Raw genomic sequence first — 20,377 nt, forward strand, 5'->3', positions numbered from 1 at the left:
TGCATTCCAAATAATTTATAAAGATGTTATTACTTGAACTGATTTCATCAGATATATTCAGAATAAATATTTCAGTTCCTTTTTTATTTTTATTTTTTAGTTGGTACCATATTGATCTGAATATTTTCAATTCTGTTGTTTTTTTTAGTTGCCAAACATCTTTATTAAAGCCCATCAATTATATGTTGCCAAATATGTGCTTATTTTAGACCAAAGTTTTAGATAAATACTATTTGATTTGGGCAATTTATTCTGTTTATGTATTATAGTGTCTGTATATAGCCTCAAGCCTATTTTATCTTAATTACTTTCCATGTAAACTAGAATCTGGACCTTTTTTCCCCAGGAGTGTTTACTATATAGAATATGCTTCCCATAGAGGATAGCTTTCAGATGTTGTTATTGTTTTTTATTTTATTTTGCTTATTCTATATTTATATAAATCAGCTTCCATATACATACATTACTTATCAAATTAATAAAATCGAGCCTTAAATATTTTGTTTTAGTATTTCAATTTTGGTGTGTTACCATCTACTTTTTAATGTTTGAGAACCTTTTGCCACATGTTGAAGGCTGGGAATACAAGGCCAGTTTTACTAAGCAAAGTCATGTTAGCAAGGCGAATCACTGTCCCTTTCGTTGTTACTTTTCTTCAATTCTGTATGCTACATTGATCCAGAAGTAACAGGAGAATTATCTTCTGTGCATGTCTTTATTAAGTCAAGTTGGTGGCATGGACTTAGCTAATTAGCTTGATGTTTTCTTTTTTTTTTTTTTCTTTAGTAGAAATAAAAGTGTTTCAGATTTCAGTACACTAACTCAGTGTGACAGAAAAATTTTTGAGTACAAATTGAGCACATAAAGTTTGGGTCAAATGGGAAAAAAATGGGAGCAAATTAATTTCTTTTAAATATAAACACATGTTATTGGGGCTGGGGTTGCGGCTCAGCAGTAGAGTGCTTGCCTAGCAAATGCGGGGCACTGAGTTCGATCCTCAGCACCATATAAAAATAAAATAAAGGTATTGTGTCCATCTCCAACTAAGACAAAATATTAAAAAAATAAGAAAATAAACACATGTTATTTTTGCATTTTGCTTTCCAGAGTGTACATATATATACTTGATTTTATGTAGCAGTTATCACATTATGCAATGTGGACTTTGAGTTTTCACTTAGTATATACTATTTTTGATATGTTCTATTTTTTGGTGCTGGTGATAGATAACAATTTAAAGGCTATATACATTCCATGGGGGGTGGGGACTACTATTTTTGGTATTACAATGCTTTCCTCCCTCCAGTTATGGTGATGGAACCCAGGGCCTTGTGTATGCTAAGCAAGTGCTTTCCCACTGAGCCACACCTGAGCCCTCAATCAATGCTATAATCACCTTTTTATAGATATATTTTTATTATTTGGATTATTTTTTAGGATATATTTTCAAAATAAGATTACCAGATTAGAAAATTAAATTAAATTTGAGATTAAATATTTTTGTTGATATAAATTCCTGAATTATTTTCTGAAAACCTTTGTTAGTCTACATTGATACCAAGTGGTATTTTGGATATTTAAAATTTTTAATAGTTCCTCAAAATTTTACTATCCATAAATAACTGGCAATATTCTGGTATATCTTCTGTCTTTATTTCTCTTCCTTCCTGTCATATTCTTACTCATCCTTCTCTTAACCCTTTTTCCTACTTTCTTTCTTCCTGTATTTCATTTCCCTGCCCACTTCCTTTTTGATATATATGTTCTGAAAATAAGGAGTGAGCTATTCATGTAGGCTGAGGAAGGAGGATCACGAGTTCAAAGCGAGCCTCATCAATTTAGTGAGGCCCTAAGTAACTCAGTGAGACCCTGTCTCTAAATAAAATATTAAAAAGGGCTGGGGATGTGGTTCAGTCGGTAAGCACCATGGGGTTCAATCCCTGGTTACTACCCCTCCAAAAAAAAGTCATTCATACTTTTTGTAGAACTAATGTAAAGAATGCAAAAGTGCTTTGGGACTTAAAGAAATGGAATTTGGTTAAACATATACATGTAAGACTGAATGGTCCCCATTTGTTTATTATTTAGCTAGGACAGGAATTGGTTTGATTATAATAAATAAATATAAATCATCATAGTGAATTCTTCCAGATAACCTCCATCTATTGTATTTTCCAAATAAAGAACAAATGTAAAAGATGATAATTTATGGAATAATTCATAAAATCTTGCTTAGGAGTTAGTAGAAAATTTGATGTATCATATATGATCTTTTCAATAGTCAGATACTTAAGGTATACATTATTGATGCTAGTCCAAAATCTAGTTGTTCACCAATTTATTTAAACTTTAAGCATTTGAGAGAACATTGAACTAGGAACATACTATAAAGAGATATATACTTTTATGTTACTGGATGTCTGCATCGTTTAGATCTCCTGATTGCTTTATTTTCCAACATTGTTTTCCTTTTGTTTTAAGCATTTGTTCATATATCTGTTGGTCATTTGTATATCTTCTTTAGGGAAATGTTTATTTAGGTTTATTTCCCATTTTTAATCAGATTATTTATGTTGAAGAGATGTATATTGCTGCCATTCAGCATCTGCATCTTAGAATCACACTTGTTATTTTTCATTAATTTTCTATCTTATATTACTGGATCTCTGTGCATCATTTAGATCTCTTGATTGCTTTCTTTCCCAACACTCTTTTCTTTTTGTTTCTATTATACCATCTCCTGGATTTTTTCCATCTTTCATGGCTTCAGTGTCTTATAACTGAGCCCCCTCACCACCCACCACTCCCTCCATCATTGTCTCTTTTCACTGTGTCTTCTCTCTGTCTCTCTCTCATCTCCCCTCTGATTTTTTTTTAATCATCAATATAATGGGACAACCCTATATGTATCTCCAGAAATTCCTCTTTTCTGGGAGCTTGATTCATATATGTAAGTTACCCTCTAGTTATATCGTCTGGAATATCATAAAAGTATCCATCAACAAAGTGGACTTGTTCATATAAAACTTTAAATTACATTTGTCATAAAAAGTATCCATCAACATACCCTGAACCAAAATCATTAATTTTTCTCCTCTCTACTATTTTATCTCCATTCTCTCCATTCCTTTGCCTCATTACCTTCCCTCATCTTCTATATTGATTAATGTCAACTTCTGATCATCTAGGTCAGATACTCTGAACTGATTTTCAGTTCCTTTCATTACTTCCCACTCACAGTAGTTGGTTATTATATTTTTTATTGCTACTATAACAAATTAACACAAACTTTGTGGTTTGAAACAGAACAAATTTATTTCCTTAATGTTATGATGGTTAGAAATCCAAAATGGGTTGCATCAGGTCAAAATCAAGATATTGGCAGGACAGTGTTTCTTTGTCAAGGTTCTAACAGATAGTCAATTTATTCCCCCTTTTTAGCTTCTAGATGAGCCCACTTTCTTTGACTTATCTTTGAAGCAAATGATGTCTGGTGGAGTCTTTTTTCATGCTATGTAATTTTGACAATCACAAATCCTCCTGATGGACTCTTTTCTATATTTTCAGACTCTTGGGCCCACATACATAATTTGAGATCATCTGCCTATTTTAAAGTTAGCTGATTTGCAACTTTAATACTATCTTCAACCTGAGTTCCCTTGTGATAGTTAAGGTAACATATTCATAGGTTCTAGAGCTCAGAATCTAGCCTCCCAAGTTGCTGAGATTATTGGTGTGTGCAACGGCAGTTGTATTTTTAATATTTTAAGAACCTGCATATAATTTTCAATAATGGTTGAGTAGTATACAGTCCTAACTACAGTGCATAAGAGTTCCCTTTTCTCTGCATCCTCCCTAGTACTTGTTATCTGTCTTTTTTGATAGCAGCCATTCTTGGTAGAGTGAGGCTGTATCTCATTACAGTTTTGATTTGCATTTCCCTGATGATCAGTGGTTTTCAGCAGTTTTTCATATAACTGTTGGTCATTTATATATCTTTTTAAGAGAAATGTTTAATCACATTTGTCTGTTTTTTCTTTCATTTCCTGTGCTTTTGGGGTCTTGTCCCCCAAATCCTACCCCACTCTAATATCCTGAAGTAATATCACTGTGTTTTTTTTTCTCATAGATTCATTGATTCAAGGTCTCCCATTTAAATCTTACTCCATTTTTTGTAATTTTTGAGACAAATAGGGTCTGGTATCATTCTTCTGCATGTGGATACCCGATTTCTTAGCCCCATTTATTGAAAAGGCTGTACTATCGCCACTGCATATTCATGAAACATTTTCCAAAAATCAGTTGGCCGTGGAGGTATTGGATTATATCTTCAACTAAATAATGAATAAAGAAATGTGGTACATGTACACAGGGGAATATTATTCAGCCAAAATAAAGATGCTCATGCTAGTGACTCACATCTTGACAAACTAAGCATGACATTCATTAGTTTAATGTTTTCCCCCTATTGTGATAGAAATGCATAATGACACAGCCTACATAACTTGAAATTATTCAGCAATGTAAGCAAAATTCAATAAGCACTATCTACCAGTTGCAGTTCTTAAGCTCATCTTCAGATTTCTTCTGTTGAAAATTACTTAGGAAATATTGCGAAAAACTTATTTATTTTTACTGTCAGTTTTTCTCAAAACACCTAATACAGTGAATTCTTATCCTCCACGAGTCTTTAGGATAAAGGATGCAAATAGTCATGGAGAGGCTAAAATAATATGTAATTAGGCATCTGTGTTTATAATATCATAGCAAGGATCACAGAATCAGCTAATAATCTTAAAACAGTGGAATGAAGGCAATGGCAGAAGGTCATATGCCTGATCTTCTTGGCATTAGGCTGGACCTAAATCCTCCAGAATTGCTTGGTGCAATGGACAGAACTCAAGATGTCAGCATCAGGAGGCCTCTGTTCAATTGCAGTTTTTGTTTATATTTTCTACACCTCACAGATCATTGCATTAAGTGAAGTAAGTGAGGCAAAGAAAAATAAATACTGCATGATCTCATTTCATATGTAAAATCTAAATATGTTGATGTCTTAAAGTTGAAAGTGAAATGGTTGTTATCAGAGCCTAGATAGTGTAGGGGATGAGGGATGGTGAAATGTTCAGGAGTGGGTATGAACTTACATTACAGTTAGAAGTAAGAAATTATGATATGATATTACCCAGTTACCCTAGATAGCAATTATGTACTGTATGTCTCAAAGAGGTAGCAGAAGACAGGGTGTGGTGGTGCATGCCTGTAATTCTAGAGACTCAAGAGGCCAAGGCAAGAGGATTGTAAATTCAAGACCAGCCTTGGCAATTTACCAAGACCCTGTCTCAAAATAAAAAATAAAAAGGACTGGGAATATAGTTCCATGGTAAACCACCCCTGAGTTCAATCCCCAGTAACCCCCCCCCCCAAAAAAAAAAAGACAGCAAAAGGATTGAGAATACTTTCAACCTAAAGAAATAATAGAAATTTGAGGAGAGAGATATATTTAATTTAAACATTACACAATGTATACATATATTGAAATATCACATGGCACTCCATTAATTTAGAGTAATAATAATTCTACTTTATGAAGTAAATATAATAAATTTTGTGCTAAAGTTGTTGCTCAGTGGTAGAGCACTCGCCTAACATGCCCAATATCCAGGGTTTAATCCCCAGGACTTAAACTCATATAAAGTATACTTTAGGTTTTTAAAATGCATTAATAGATTGTTAGTGTATAAAGTCAATAAAGGTGTGTAATTTGAAAATAAATGTATGGTTGCTGCATTGTAGTACATGCCTGTAATCACAGTGGCTCAGGAGGCTGGGGCAGGAGAGGACTACGAGTTCAAAGCCAGCCTCAGTCACTTTAGGGAGGCCCTGTCTGAAAATAAAAAATCAAAAAGACTGGGGACATGGCTCCAGTAGTAAAGCATCTCTGGGTTCAGTCCCCTGTAATAACTAAATAAATAAGAAAATAAAAGGTTGTCAAAAACATGGTATGTCATCATGAATCAAAGGAAGTAGGAGTATCTGTAATGATTAAGATAAAGTTGACTTCAGAGCAAATAAATTATACAATGAGGAATTAATTACGTAATGATAAAACGATCAATTCATAAGGAAGACATTGCATCTTAAATGTGTGTGTACCAAGCAAGAGAGCATCAGAATGCATGAAGCAAAAAGTGGTAGGTCAGAAAGGGTAGAGAAATTCACAATGATATTTGAAAACTTCAACATACCTTTTTAGCAACTTATAGAATCATTAGACAGAAAATCAATCAGAATACCGCAGTTGTAAATAACAGTTAACTAATAGGTCCTTGTATACAAATAAAGAACTTAGGAAAATATACATTCAATTGCCCATGGAACATTCTCCAAAGTTGGCCTTGATCTAGGCCACACACCTCAATAACAGTAAGACAGTGGAACTCACACAGATTATGTTCTCTGAATATAATGCAATCAAATAAAAAAATCAATAACAAAAAGACAACAGGAAAATCTCTGAACAGTTGAAAATTAATAAAACATACTTCTAATCATCAAAGAAACCTTGCAAGAAATTTTAAAATTGTTGAACTGAATGAAAATGAAAGTAAAATATGGATATATGTGGGTTGCTGCTAAGGCAATGCTGGGAAGGAAATTTATAACAATAAATGCTTATATTACAAAGCAGCTTATATTGCAAATAAAAAATCTTCAATTCTGACCTCAAAAAACTAGGAAAGGAAGAGCAAAATAAACTAAGGGCAGGTGGGAAGATGGAAATAATAAATGTAAGATCAGAAATCAATGAAATTTGAAATAAGGAAAAAATAAAGATAATAAAACAAAAACATATTTCTTTAACAGTAAACAAAACTAACAGTCCTATAGAAAAATGAACAAAGTCAAAAATAAAGAAGACACAAATCACCAATATCAGGAATAAGGCAGGGAATATCAGTATAGATTCTGCAGACTTCAAGAGTATGTAAGGATACTATGAATAAAGGTACTTACTTATAAATCGACTACCTAGAAGTAACGGACCAATCTCTCAAAACCCCAAAACCGCAAGCCTCAACCAAGATCAGATAATGAATCAGATTAATCATATTACCATTAAAGTAATTGAATTCATAATAAAAAATCTTCCAAAAAAGAAATCTCAGTGGAGAATTCTATGAATCATTTGAACAATTAACATTAATTTTGCACAGTTTCTTCCAAAAAATGGAGACAGGGTAACACATGTCAAATCATCTTATGATATCAATATTGCCTTGATACTGAAGCTATACAAGAACAGTCTTTAATGAAAAACCTATGCCACTCGTGATCCTAGACAAAAACATCCTGTACAAAATATTTGAAAATATAATACGTATAATGTAGGATATATAATTATATATAATTATTTTGCCACAAACCAAATATATACTAATTATATATAATTCAGTGATAAACAAAATACTTAAAAAAATTTTTTTTGTAGTTGCACATACACAGCATGACTTTATGTGTTTATTTTTATGTGGTGCTGAGGATCAAACCTAGTGCCTCATATGTGCAAGGCAAGCTCTCTGCCACTGAGCTACAGCCAGAGCCCTAAACAAAACAATTATATACTATGATAGGTAGGTAGATGTGGAGAGGGGATGAGCCCCCAGTCATCAACTGATCCTGTGGTGTCCACAAAAGCCAAGCCTAAGAAACATTTGTTGCCAAAACAGGAGGATGTGAACAGCCTTGACACTTGGCTCTGACACTAATAGTTATCGGATGTTTCAGAACAGTGGGCTTCCTAGGTACAACAGGATAATAGCAGGATGTTCCTATTACTGTAACAGTAGGATAACTACAAAAATCTTACTAGCTCTGTAACTTTTTAGTAGACAAAGAAGCTTTTTGATAACTCACAAACCTTGAACAATTTATAATGCCCCTGTAGTTTTAACTTCCTTATTGTGAGACCTTATATAATAAACTTGCAGAGCTAGTTCTGGTTCACTGTTCCTCCATCAAAGTGCAGTGTCCCACCAGGCCCCAGCTTTGCTTAAAAATGTTTCTGTGTTTTTCTTCATCTCTTGTCTCCCCTACTTGAGATCCTTTGTTGATGCTGTGTGAGTCACGACAGTTGTAGCCCAACAAGGGACTCAAGTATAGGAGAACTCAAAGAACTTTATGATGTTGATTTTTTTTTAATACTTTAGTGAATATGGTGGATGTGTAATGGTGTATCACTTGTTTAAACTTGCATTCCCAATGTTATGAATGATGATGTACAACTTTTTGTATATTTCCTCATCGTTGATATATTTTCTTTTGAGACATGTCTAGTCAAGCAATGTGTCTATTTTTCATTGGGTTGTTTGTATGTTTTATTGAATTACAGGAATCCTTTATGTAGCTGTGTATAAACTACTCATTGATGCTATCTATCTATCTATCTATCTAGCATCTATTTGTCATCTATATATCTATTTTGCTTGCACTTTTGGCACATATTTTCTTCCAGTTCATGATAAACCTATGTATATTTCTTAAACATGTCTTGGTAAATTCAAATTTATCATTCTTTTCTTTTTGTGGGTAATTGGAGGTGTTTTCTGTGCCCTCATAGAGAGATCTTTACTTTTGTAATATTTGTTTAGAGTATTAACACTTATTTATCTTTTATTTTCAGTCTCTAATAAATTTTAATTACTTTTGGGGTATCATGCGAGATAGAGGTCAGTATTTGCCCTTTTCACATAATTATCTTGTTGTTGTAGCTCTATTTATTGAGATGACTTCCCATTTCCAATTAATTGTTTTCACAACTTTTGGAATATTGATGGATTATCTATGTATACTCAGGTTCCATTGACTTATCCAGCTTTTTTATGGTACCATACTCTTATGGTAAAATCTTAAAACAAGGCAGTGTAAGTCCTCTAATTTATACTTCCTTATGAAGCTTGATTTGGCCACTGCAGTACATTTTGACATATATTGAAGATTCAACTTGTCATTTTCTTTTCCTTTTTTTTTGTTTTTTGTTTTTTGGTACCAAGGATTGAACCCAGGAGTGCTTACCCACTGAGCCAAATCCCCAGTCCTTTTTTGTATTTTATTCAGAGACTGGATCTCACTGAGTTGCTTAGTGCCTTGCTAAATTGTGATCTTCCTGTCTTAGCCTCCTGAGCCACTGGTATTACAGGTATGTGCTGCTGTGCTCTGAAACTTGTCATTTTCTACCCAAAATTCCTGCTATTATTTCACTGAGATTGTGTTGAATGTATGAATTATATATAAGCAAACATTTAAACAAAGACATTTTCTTTAATTTCTTTCAGTAATATTTTCAGTGTAGATGTTTTGCACATATTTCATCAAGTTTATTTTTATTTTTAAACATTTTCTGTTCTTGAATGCTACCGAAAGGGTGATGGGGGGGATACCAGGGATTGAACTCAGGGGCACTTGACCACTGAGCCATGTCTCCAGTCCTATTTGGTATATTATTTAGAGACAGGGTCTCAGTGAGTTGCTTAGTGCCTCCCCATTGCTGAGGCTGGCTTTGAATTTGTAATCCTCCTGCTCAGCCTCCCGAGCCACTGGGATTACAGGCATGTACCACTGCGTCAGGCTCCAAAGGGTGATTTTTAAAGTTACTTTTGTAATTGCAGTTGCCAGTATATAAACAATTGCTTTTCAATAAAAACTTTATGTAGTGTAAATTTGCAAGATTAATTTTTAATTTTACTAGTTGTTTCATATATTACTTAGAATTTTCTATGTAAACCCATTGTCTGCTAATAGAGATTTACTGTTTCCACAATAAAAAGTAGGCTATTTATTGATTTACTTATATTAGTACATTATATTATGCATAATTTTAGGGATCACTTTGACATATTCATAAATGCATACAACATAATTTGTTCTATTTCAATCACTAGTACTACCCCTTTCATCTCCTTCTCCCCATTCCCTTCCTTTACTCCATTGGCCTTCTTACTATTAATTTATTTTTTAATTGGTACATTATAGTGAAACAAAAAAATTGGAATTCACTGTGAGGTCTTTTATTTAATGTTCTTACTTTATCACACCTGATAGGATTTCTGGAAGAACCATTACTTTTTTGAAAGTTTTATGGAAAAATGCACTTTGTTTCACAATTAACTATAATATTAGCCTTTAATGCTTTATACTGAGATGAAGAAGTTTCCATCTATTACTACCTTTTCAGAATTTTTATCATAGGGTTTGGGGGTATAGCTCAGTGGTAGAGCTCTTGCCTAGCATGCACAAGGCTCTGGGTTCTAATCTCCAGCATTACTAAAAAAAAGTTTTATCATGAATGAAGTTTGAATTTTATTAGATACTTTTAGGGTGTATATACATTATTTGTTCATTTTGTTAACATGGCAAATTAAGTTGGTTGGTTTTAATTGTTAAATCAATATTTTAGTCCTTACATAAAGCCCACTTGGTCATTATTAAGTTAATGTTGCAAGCCTAACATTGCTGTCATTAGAAAGGCTTACTTGGAAAGTTGTTCATTGGATGGTGTTTGGAAACATGAATTTGGGGAGGTCATTTTCCACCCTAATGCATTAGAGTGCCTAACTGAGCTTAAACTCTTTGTACAAAACAGTGTAGTTTATGCTAAATACCTGCTTGTCCTTTGGGATCCTAAAATTCTGGTATATGATATCCAGAGGGTGCCTACATGAACAAACTCCAATAAAAATGGAAACGCTAATGATATTCTCTAGTAGAAAACATTTCACATGTTTTTTTTACAACTCATTGCTGCAGGAATTAAGCACAGTTGACATGACTCCCTTAGGAAAGAATCCTTGATGACTCGTGCCTGGTTTCCTCCAGATGTTACACAATTTGCCTTTTCCTTTGGCTGATTTTGCTTTGAATCTTTTTGTTGTAATAATTCTTAGCCACGAGTACAACAACCTTATGCTGAGTCTTGTGAGTTATTTTAGTGACTTGTCAAGCCTGGTATTGGTCTGGGGATACTGAATACAGTTATGATAAGTTATCCTTTTGTTAGTGTGATTCAGTTTGCTAATATTTTAATTATTTGTATGCCTACATTCATGAAGTATCAAAATATGTCAAGGATATTACGAGAAAAGCAAATTAAAATCAATATACCCCCCCTTTTTAAAAATAATTTATATATATATATATATTTTATTAAATCTTCCTTAAGTATTTGATAGAAGCCGTTAGTGAAGATATTCATGACTTTTTTTTAGGAAGGTGGTATTAGAATATGTAATTTTTGGTTTAGGAATTTGCATTCTAATAGATTTTGGGCTACGTATAGATCAATTCCTTTTTGAATAATTTTTTTGTGAGCTATAGCATTTAAGTAATTTGTCATTTAATCTAAATTTTTAAATGTATTGGCATAAGGTGGCTTCTATATTTCTTTCTCTTCATTTTACTCTGGGTGGGACCTGTAGTTTTGACCCTTCTTCCCAAACTTTGAAAATTTGTGTGTTCTCTTCTTTTGTTTTCAGTTTTATTAGGGAATTAGAAAGCTTATTGTTCTTCTCAATACTTGTTTTGAATCCTTTTGCATAATAACTGAAAGCAGAAAAGCAGATATTCAGCCAGGCATGTTGGTGCAGGCCTGTAATCCCAGCAGTTTGGGAAGCTGAGGCAGGAGGATAGTGAGTTCAAAGCCAGCCTAAGCAATTTAGCAAAACCTTGTCTCAAAATAAAATAATAAAAATAACTGGGGATGTGGCTCAGTGGTTAAGCACCCTTGGGTTCAATCCCTGGTACCACCAAAAAAAAAAAAAAAAAAAAAAAACAAATATCCATACTTTTTTTTTTCTTGTTTTGTAGTGATGGAAATCAAACCTAGGTCCTTGTGCTAAGCAAGTGAAGCCAGAATTAGACAGGCAGTCAGCATAGATAGGTAAATCGAGTCAGGTCAAGGAGTCAGGCCAAGTTGGAGTGAGTCCAGCAAGTTGGAGACGGTCCCCTGAGGGATTGAAATGTTAATTCCTTCAGAGCCCTTCCTCCACCCTTATCAAGAACCTGCCTCTGCTCCAACCTGTTGCTAGGATAACCTGCCCCAGGAATTACCCCTCCCTACAGGGAGCTATAAGGTTGTTAATTAATGGGTCCTTGGCTGCTCCATCCTGCCCTTCCCCTTCAGCCCACCTGTTTCCCACCTTTTGGCCAGCCCAGCAAGCATCCCTGGGCCTAGTCAGGAACGCAGGAAGGAGAAAGATAAGGGGAAGAGGGCAGGAGAACAAAGGAAGCCTAGGACACATAGAAAGGGCAGAACACATCAGGATACCAGCTATGGCCCCCTTCTCCCTCCCAGGAGGGGTCTATGTTACCCCTTTTAGAATAAACCCTGCTTTAAATGCTTGCCTAGGCGTGCTTCTCTAATGTTCAAACTTCAACATGTGGGGAAGCAGGACTCATCACTGATAACGGGAGGTATCACAAGTACTGTACCACTGAGCTACATCCCTTGCCCAAGATCCATACTTTTTAATGCATATTTTTGTTATTTAATTATAAATATGTATAATTTTCAATTTTATAATATCCCATTTTTATAAATATTTTAAAATACTTGATGTGTTTTCTAATACATAAGTAATAGGAGAAAAAAATTGCTAATTTTTCAAGATGTTCAAAAGTATTTTTTAATTTCTGACTTGTACTGTACCTCAGTTACATTGAATGTGTATGTGTATAAGTGAGATCTATAAGATATTAATCATTTAAAATTTATTAAAATTTAAAGACTTGAAATAGGATCAAATGGACAAATTTAGGTTTATGGAGTAATACATCTGGCTGCTTGTTTGTGCAAGGAAAGATTTTGGGGGGCATACAACCATGCTGATTAATGCAAGTACTGCCTATATCTACTTTTGTACTATAATGGCTGAGTCGAGTGCTTGTGACAGAAACCTTATAACTCAGGGATCCTAAAATGTGTACTGCATACCTGGCCCTTTAAGAGAAAAGTTTTCAGACTCCTGACCTAGAACATAGCCAATTCTTCTAAATGTTCATTGTATGCATGGAAAGAACTCAGCCCCCTATCTTTCCGCTTTCCCTGTATTCCTCTTCTTTTTCTACACAAATGTATACACACACACACACACAAAAACAAAAAACAAACAAACAAAAAAACCACATGTTAGATCAAGCATATTAATGACATTGTTCAAATAATTTTCATCATTTCAATTTTTTGTTTTTCAGTTCTGCAGAGAACCCTTAAATGGTTTCTCTTTGTGTGTTCATCAGTTTGTTTTATGTACTTTGAGGTTAAGTTCTTCCATTCTCACAAGTTCAATCTAGTTGGATAATCCTTTTTATTATCTTGAAATGTTCTTCTTTATAAAGTTTTTCATTTTAAATTCAATTTTATGCTAATATTAATATTTGTATGCCAGCTTGATTTGGTTATTATTTGCCTGACATATATTTTTATATTGCTTTAATTATTTCAACCTTGCTAGTGTTTTCTTTTTGTGTTTTTTTTTTAAGTGCATTTCTTTTTAGCAGTTTATAGCTGGAATTTTAGATCTAATGTAATTATCCTTCTTGTCAAAAAGGTGATTTTAATCAACCTTTATTGCCATTTTGTATACTTGGAATTATTTGTATCATTTTATTTTATATTTTTTACCATATATAATTTTTTCTTTCCTGATTTATGTTAGAGAAATAAGTTTTATGTTATTACTTTCATTTTTATTCTGCTGATTTAGAAATGCTGACTTTTGTGTCTTTATTTCTGGTGGTTACTTTAAATTTTCAGCACATAATTACTTATATAATTGTCTACCAAATTCTAAAGGTTTAAAAAATTTCTGCCCTTCTGCCGTGTCTGAAAAAGACCTTAGAATGTTCAACAAAAAAACTGGATCTCCACCTCCTAATTTCCTTGTGATTGATGATAAAGTTCCTGTTTGAGTTCAAGGAGAATTTATGTTCTTTGCTGGGTAGCTGGTCTACTTTTTATGATTCTCCTTGCTTGGGGGAAGGGTCCTGTGCAGCTGCAGCTGGATACATTCAGCTGCTTCTGATCCTCCTTTGCATGTGAGTTCTTGTTTTTTTTCTACAGAGGAATCAAATGTATTTTTCCTTTTGTGTGATTTCAGTGTATACCCATTGCATTGGCTGAATTGTGTCCCCCCACCCCATTCATATGTTGAAGTCCTAACCCTTGGTATGTCAGCTTTTAACTGTATGTGGAAATAGGGCTTTTGAAGATCTAATTAATGTAAAATGAGACCATGTGAGATGAATTCTGATCTAAAATATTTGATGTTCTTGCTAAAAAAGATCAGGACACAGATAAGAACAGAGGGAAGACCATCTGAAGACCCAGGAAGAAGGGGGCCTCAGAAGAAACCACCTCTGCTGACAACTTGATTTTGGACTTCTGGTTTCTAGAATTATGAGGAAATAAATTTATCTTGCTGAATCCATCTATTCTGTGATCCTTTGTTATGGCAGCCCTGCCTAGTAAACTAAGAGGTTCATTCTATCATTCTGAACCAGTTTTGGTACTCCAAATTATCTATCATATCTTAAAAGCCCAGTTATGTCTGGAGACAAAACCATCATATTTATGTGTTAAGAGGACTTGGGTGAGCAGCTTTGAACTTGAACTTTCAGAGCATTTTGACAGCATTTCAGTCTCCCTAAATTTTACTCTGGATATTTAGTGTAATGTCTAATTAAGGTTGTATGATCAGAACCCATTTTGCTTAGAAATATCTAGAAGACAGGAAATACCATGGCCATTTTTGTTTCTCTCACATGCCTAATACAATGCTAACACATCATTTTTGGTAAATTGACTAATAGGAGACTAGACAGGGAGTCTGGAGAACTAGCTTGTATCATACGTGTGTGTTTCACTAATTGGGCAAGTCACTTAACTTATTTTGGCCAATTTCCTCCACTGTATCATGGAAGATTGGGCTTCGTCATCTCAGGTTAGAACATCACAAAAAAAAAAAAAAAAAAAAAAATTGCCTGAAAAATGTATCTAGTCTATTCAAGGTCACATAGAGGGAGATCAAAGTTCATGGGATGCTGCTTTTCCCCTTGGTACTCTCCACTTACTTTGAAATCAGCAAGCAGGCTAAGCATACCTCAGCAGCAACTTTAAAGCCCACCTAGTTCCCCTATTTACTAAACAAATCTGGATTTAATAAAACTTACTTTTGCTAATGGTAGGTAATGGAAGAATCAAATCTCCCAGAGACCACAAGCTTCATTTCCCTTCATACTTTCCTAGCTGGATCAGCAGTTACTTCTGCAGTTCAGCTGTTTAAGGCTAATAACCCTGGAGCTGAGGAAAAAAAAATCTCCCACTTACTGTTTTACAGCAGTCACTGTCTGATAATCACCAAATGGTTTCTGGGTCAGTTATGCGTCCTCAAGGTAAGACCAAAATGCCAGCTCGAATAATGGGCCGATGGAGTGCCTTAATCAAGAGATTTCTATAAAATGCTCACAGGCACTGGTCTTAAAATTGCAACAGATTTTCTTTCATGCTAGCTCCCAGCTAAACTAAATGCCCTCTGACATACATTTATTTAAAAAGTGTATCTGAATTCCACTGATGTTGGTGGCAAATGTAAAATTTGGATGTCCCCATTAAGATAAGTACTGTTTAGCAAGTGCCTTATAAAGACATGTGCAGAGACTATTCATACTTTATAGAGAGGCTCTGTCTTTGAGGGAGTTCAATTAAAATTCCCATACCCATGCAGCTCAAGTACCAGAAAGGATTTTAGCTAGAAATCTCTTCTTAGAATTAAGGGATCAAAAGGATGGATATTTTTTTAGTTCCTTTTTAATCAGTACTTAATGTTAATAATTAAAGTTTAATGAGGATTTTTCCTTCAGTTATTTTTTTTTTCTACAATTCAGAGGCTTCCAGACTTTGACAGGAGCTTCTACTTTAGAGTACATTGTCTGCTAGTCAATGTGAGCTAAAAAGGTAACAAGAGGGTATAAGCAGCCCATTGACACATATCTGAGGCCTCTGGTTTTCCAATTTAGGAACCAGAGGGATATTGGATGGGAAGATCTTTAGAAGAAAAACTTTTCAAAGCTCTGATATATCTACACTTATCTACACTGATTACCTCTATGTAGGTCAAATCTAGCATGTTGGAGATATCAATCTACATCATGTGCTTTGTCCCGCATAAATGAGTGGCTATGGGAATGTAATTTACGTACCTGAAATAAGAGAAAAATATGAAAAAATATTTCTTTCTCAATAAAATATCTTGAATAGTACAAACCTCTCAGCCCTCCTTACCTAGAATTCTCATTGCTAAAAAATCACTCAGTTAGCTTTGTTAATTTCATTTTTTAGCAAGTACTTGTTGAATGCCAGCTATGTGCCAAGCACTAGACACTAATCATACAGTAGCAAAAATAACAAATAGAAAACACTACTCTCATAGAACCTACATTCTGATAGGAACATGTAGGCATTAAACAAGACACAGAAGTAAAATTTTAGGAAAATATAGCATGCAAGAGGGACTGTGCAATTGTTAGTTCAGGTTTTAATCTAGATGAAGTGCCACTAAGAGAAATTTCAATAAAGATCTGAAGGAAGTTGGGAAGTGGAACTGTGCAGACATTTGAAGAATAGCACTCTAGGCAGACGGGACAGCAATTTTCATGGACCTTAAAGCATGAGAAAGTCTGATATTTCCAGCAATAACTAAAAGGCCAGCATTAGTGCATCAGAGTGACTGAATAGGACATTAGTATGAGGCAAATTCAGAAAGATATAGGGGAAGATCATGGAGAACCTTATAGATTCTTGTAAGGACATTAGTTTTTCTTTTCTTTCCCCACCCCCTTCCTTTTCTTTTCTTTCCTCTTTTCCAGAGATGGCAACCAAAGCCAGGGCTTTACACATGTTATTCAAGCAGTCTGTGGCTGAGCTCCATTTCTAACCCTAAGATGAGTGACCTGGGAATCCACTAGAGAGTCTGAAGCAGGAGAGGCACATGTGGAAGCAAGGGGCCAACAAAGGACAGCATTGCAGTGTTGGAGGTAAAGAGGTAGGTGTTTTGGAGCAAAATGTTAGCAGTGGGGGTTATGGCAAAGATATTGGATTCTGACTCGATTTTGATGAACAGGATTGTTGATGACCAAATGTGAGTCATGTGAAGTGGTGGGGAATTCATCATAACTGATATTTTTTTTTTCTCCAAGCAAGTAGAATTGCCATTTCTTGACATAGAGAAAATTTGGTTTGGTTTGTGGGGACAGAGGAGCTTAACTTTTGGTTTGTGGGGACAGAGGAGCTTAACTTTCAATGTGGTAAGTTTGGGATGGCTATTATTATTCAATTTTTTTTTAGTGTAGACCACAATACCTTTATTTTATTTATTTATTTATATGTGGTGCTGAGGTTCGAACCCAGGGTCTCACATATGTGAGGTGAGAGCTCTACTGCTGAGCCACAACCCCAGCCTATGGGATGTCTACTATTTACTGATATTGATTGTATATGGCTATGAGCACAAACTCTGGAGCTAAACTGGCAGAATTCAAATTCTCCCTCCAGCCCCTGTTTTACACAAGGCAGATCATGGCACTTCTCATCCTCCATAATTACTGGAAAAAAAAAATATATATATATATATATCAGTCTGTCTCTCTGGAGCACCCTAATCAAGAAGAAAGGTGGGTTATACTTATTCACCTCTTTGCTTTTGGCTTAGCTATTTTCTTTCTTTCATCAACGAGATGTTTGAAGATGTAATGTGAACAGTGTCACAAGGTAGTATCAGGCTTGTCTTTTTGTCTGCTGCCATTGATACGAGAAGAACATGACCTAGCTATTTGCTTCCATGAACTCTAAATGCCCAGATTGTTACCAATTAACTAATAGATCTTTGGCTCGATTTGGAGAGAAATCATGAGTAGGCAAAGTGAAGCTCCCTTAGTGTTGGCAGCTCTGAGCTTTGAGTGCCAGTGGCTCTCAGCTCATGGTATTAATGGCCCTCCTTGCTGTTCTCCTCTTACTTGGAGCCAACATTACCAGGAGCTCTCTGGAACTATTCCAGCGGCCTTAGCTAGCATCTCTCTGCAGCTCTGTATCCTTTTGTACCTGGTAGCCTCTCTTAGCATCCCTACCTCTGACTGCTGACCACTTTTTAATGCCAACGGCATTGGTGTTACCAGCTGTTAGTGTAACCAACTCTGTCTGTTCTACATGAACTAGAAATCACAAATAGGCAACATATAACCATTTGCAAGAGGCTTTACTAGGACTTAGCCTGCAGAGTAAGGGGAAGCAGCAATTGGAGTTTTCCAATAAGGGTTCGGGGAAGCTTGCTTATATAGAACAAAAGGCATACTCATACTCATGTATGTGTCGTGTCCTGCCGACTAACTGCAGACTTTCTGCTTAGTCATGGGTAGAGGACAGGTTCCTAGAATATCTGATTGGGAACAGTTGAAGAGTTTACAGAGGAAGATAAATAATGTTCTCAGACTCACAATAAGATTTCTGGAGTTCTCTAGAGAGCCTTCAGGGCAGTCTATTTGGGATGAAGGTAGTTGCCACAGGCAAAGCAAAAGTCTTTGGGTGACTATAAGGTATTGAGGGCAGCCATGGCTATCAAAGAAGGAATAGAGATAATTTTTGTAAAAAGTACATTCATTGGGCACTTTTCTTCTTTCTCAGAAGGGGATATATTATGAAGCATCCTCAAACACAATCTGGAGCCTGAATCAATTCTGTCCCAGCTGACTTTGCAGACCTGTGAGTAAATAATGACTATTTACCTCTGAGATATTATCGTTGTCATACAGCATTACTGCTGTGATAGCTGATTTAGGCTCTAGGTGTTCAGTAAGTATTGGTAAATGAATAAATAAGTGCTAAGTAGTTGACACGTGTTGTGTTGTGGATTAAAAGCATTTTATTAAACTGTCATGTATTTTACTTTGGGATTATCATGTTCCTACACCAAATGTACTATCAGAAGAAATTTTATGATGTTGGAGTTAGTTCTTCTTGCTGCCATCATGAATGTCCTATTGTAGTTACACTTCAGCTGAATGTGGTACTTTGAAAACTTAGGAAGGAAAGTGATTTTCTCAAATTCAAAGACAAATGGCTTGACAAGATCTTGAAAAGGTTCTAGTTGGTAGAACTGAATAAAAAGTAAATAGGCTGAAAGCCTAGAGAATCTCTACATGTATTAACTGGCAAAGAAATAGAAGACCCAGATAACAGTCTTAATCCTTGTCTCTGCTCGCATCAAGACAAATAGCCTACTATGTCAGTGCAAACCCTATGAGAAAAAAACTGTAAAGTGATCATTCCAGGCTGAGTGCTGTAGCACGTGCCTGAAATCCCAGCAATTTGGGAGACTGAGGCAGGAGAATCACAAGTTCAAAGCCAGCCTCACAAATTAGTGAGGCTCTAAGCAACTTAGTGAGACCCTGTCTCTAAGTAAAATATTAAAAAGGCTGGGGATATGGCTCAGTGGTTAAATGCCCCTGGGTTCAATCCCTGGTACAAAAAAAAAAAAAAAAAAAAAAAGGCCTTTTCAGATTTGGCTTTAGTGGAAAAACTGATCTTTCTAGTAGTTTCCCTACAAAATGGAAGCAAGGGCTGACAATTTAAATGATCAGGAAACTCAGTTCACTTGTAGGACAGGGCGTCTTCTATTCCTGACAAGCAGGATATGGTGCATTCTATGGAACAATCATTATTCAGTTTCCTATGATTCTTGTTTTGTAAAAATAAGTTATTTCATTGCAAGTGTCCTGTTTTCCCCCATCATGGTAAATCTATGTGTTTGGGGTCAGTATAATACCATTAATCCTGGGGTGGCAGAGGCAATACCCAGACAAGACTTTGGGTATCTTTTTAGGGATACTTGAGGGCATTTAATGTAGGTGTGAATGCCTTTTAAAAAGTGTCTTTTTCCCACTAGATTCTATTATTATTATTAGTAGTAGTAGTACTGGGGATTGAACCTGGGGTACTTAAACACTGACCCATATCCCCAGCCTGCTTTTTATTTTTTATTTTGAGACAGGGTCTCTCTAAGTTGCTTAGCTTTGCTAAGTTACTGAGGCTGACTTTGAACTCTTGATCCTCCTTCCTCAGCCTCCAGAGAGTGACTGCTGGGATTCTAGGCCTGTGCCACCATTTTTTCTGATATTCAGATGCTAACACACAGCAAAGGTGGGGGAGGGAGAATAGAAATTCATTGGATTAGAGAAAGGGGAATGAAGGGAAGGGAGGGGGAATGAGAAAAGGAAAGAGAGTAGAATAAATCAGACATGACTTTCTTGTGTTCATATATGAATATACAAC

This window comes from Callospermophilus lateralis, chromosome X (assembly GCF_048772815.1).
Source record: "Callospermophilus lateralis isolate mCalLat2 chromosome X, mCalLat2.hap1, whole genome shotgun sequence".
NCBI lineage: Eukaryota > Metazoa > Chordata > Mammalia > Rodentia > Sciuridae > Callospermophilus > Callospermophilus lateralis.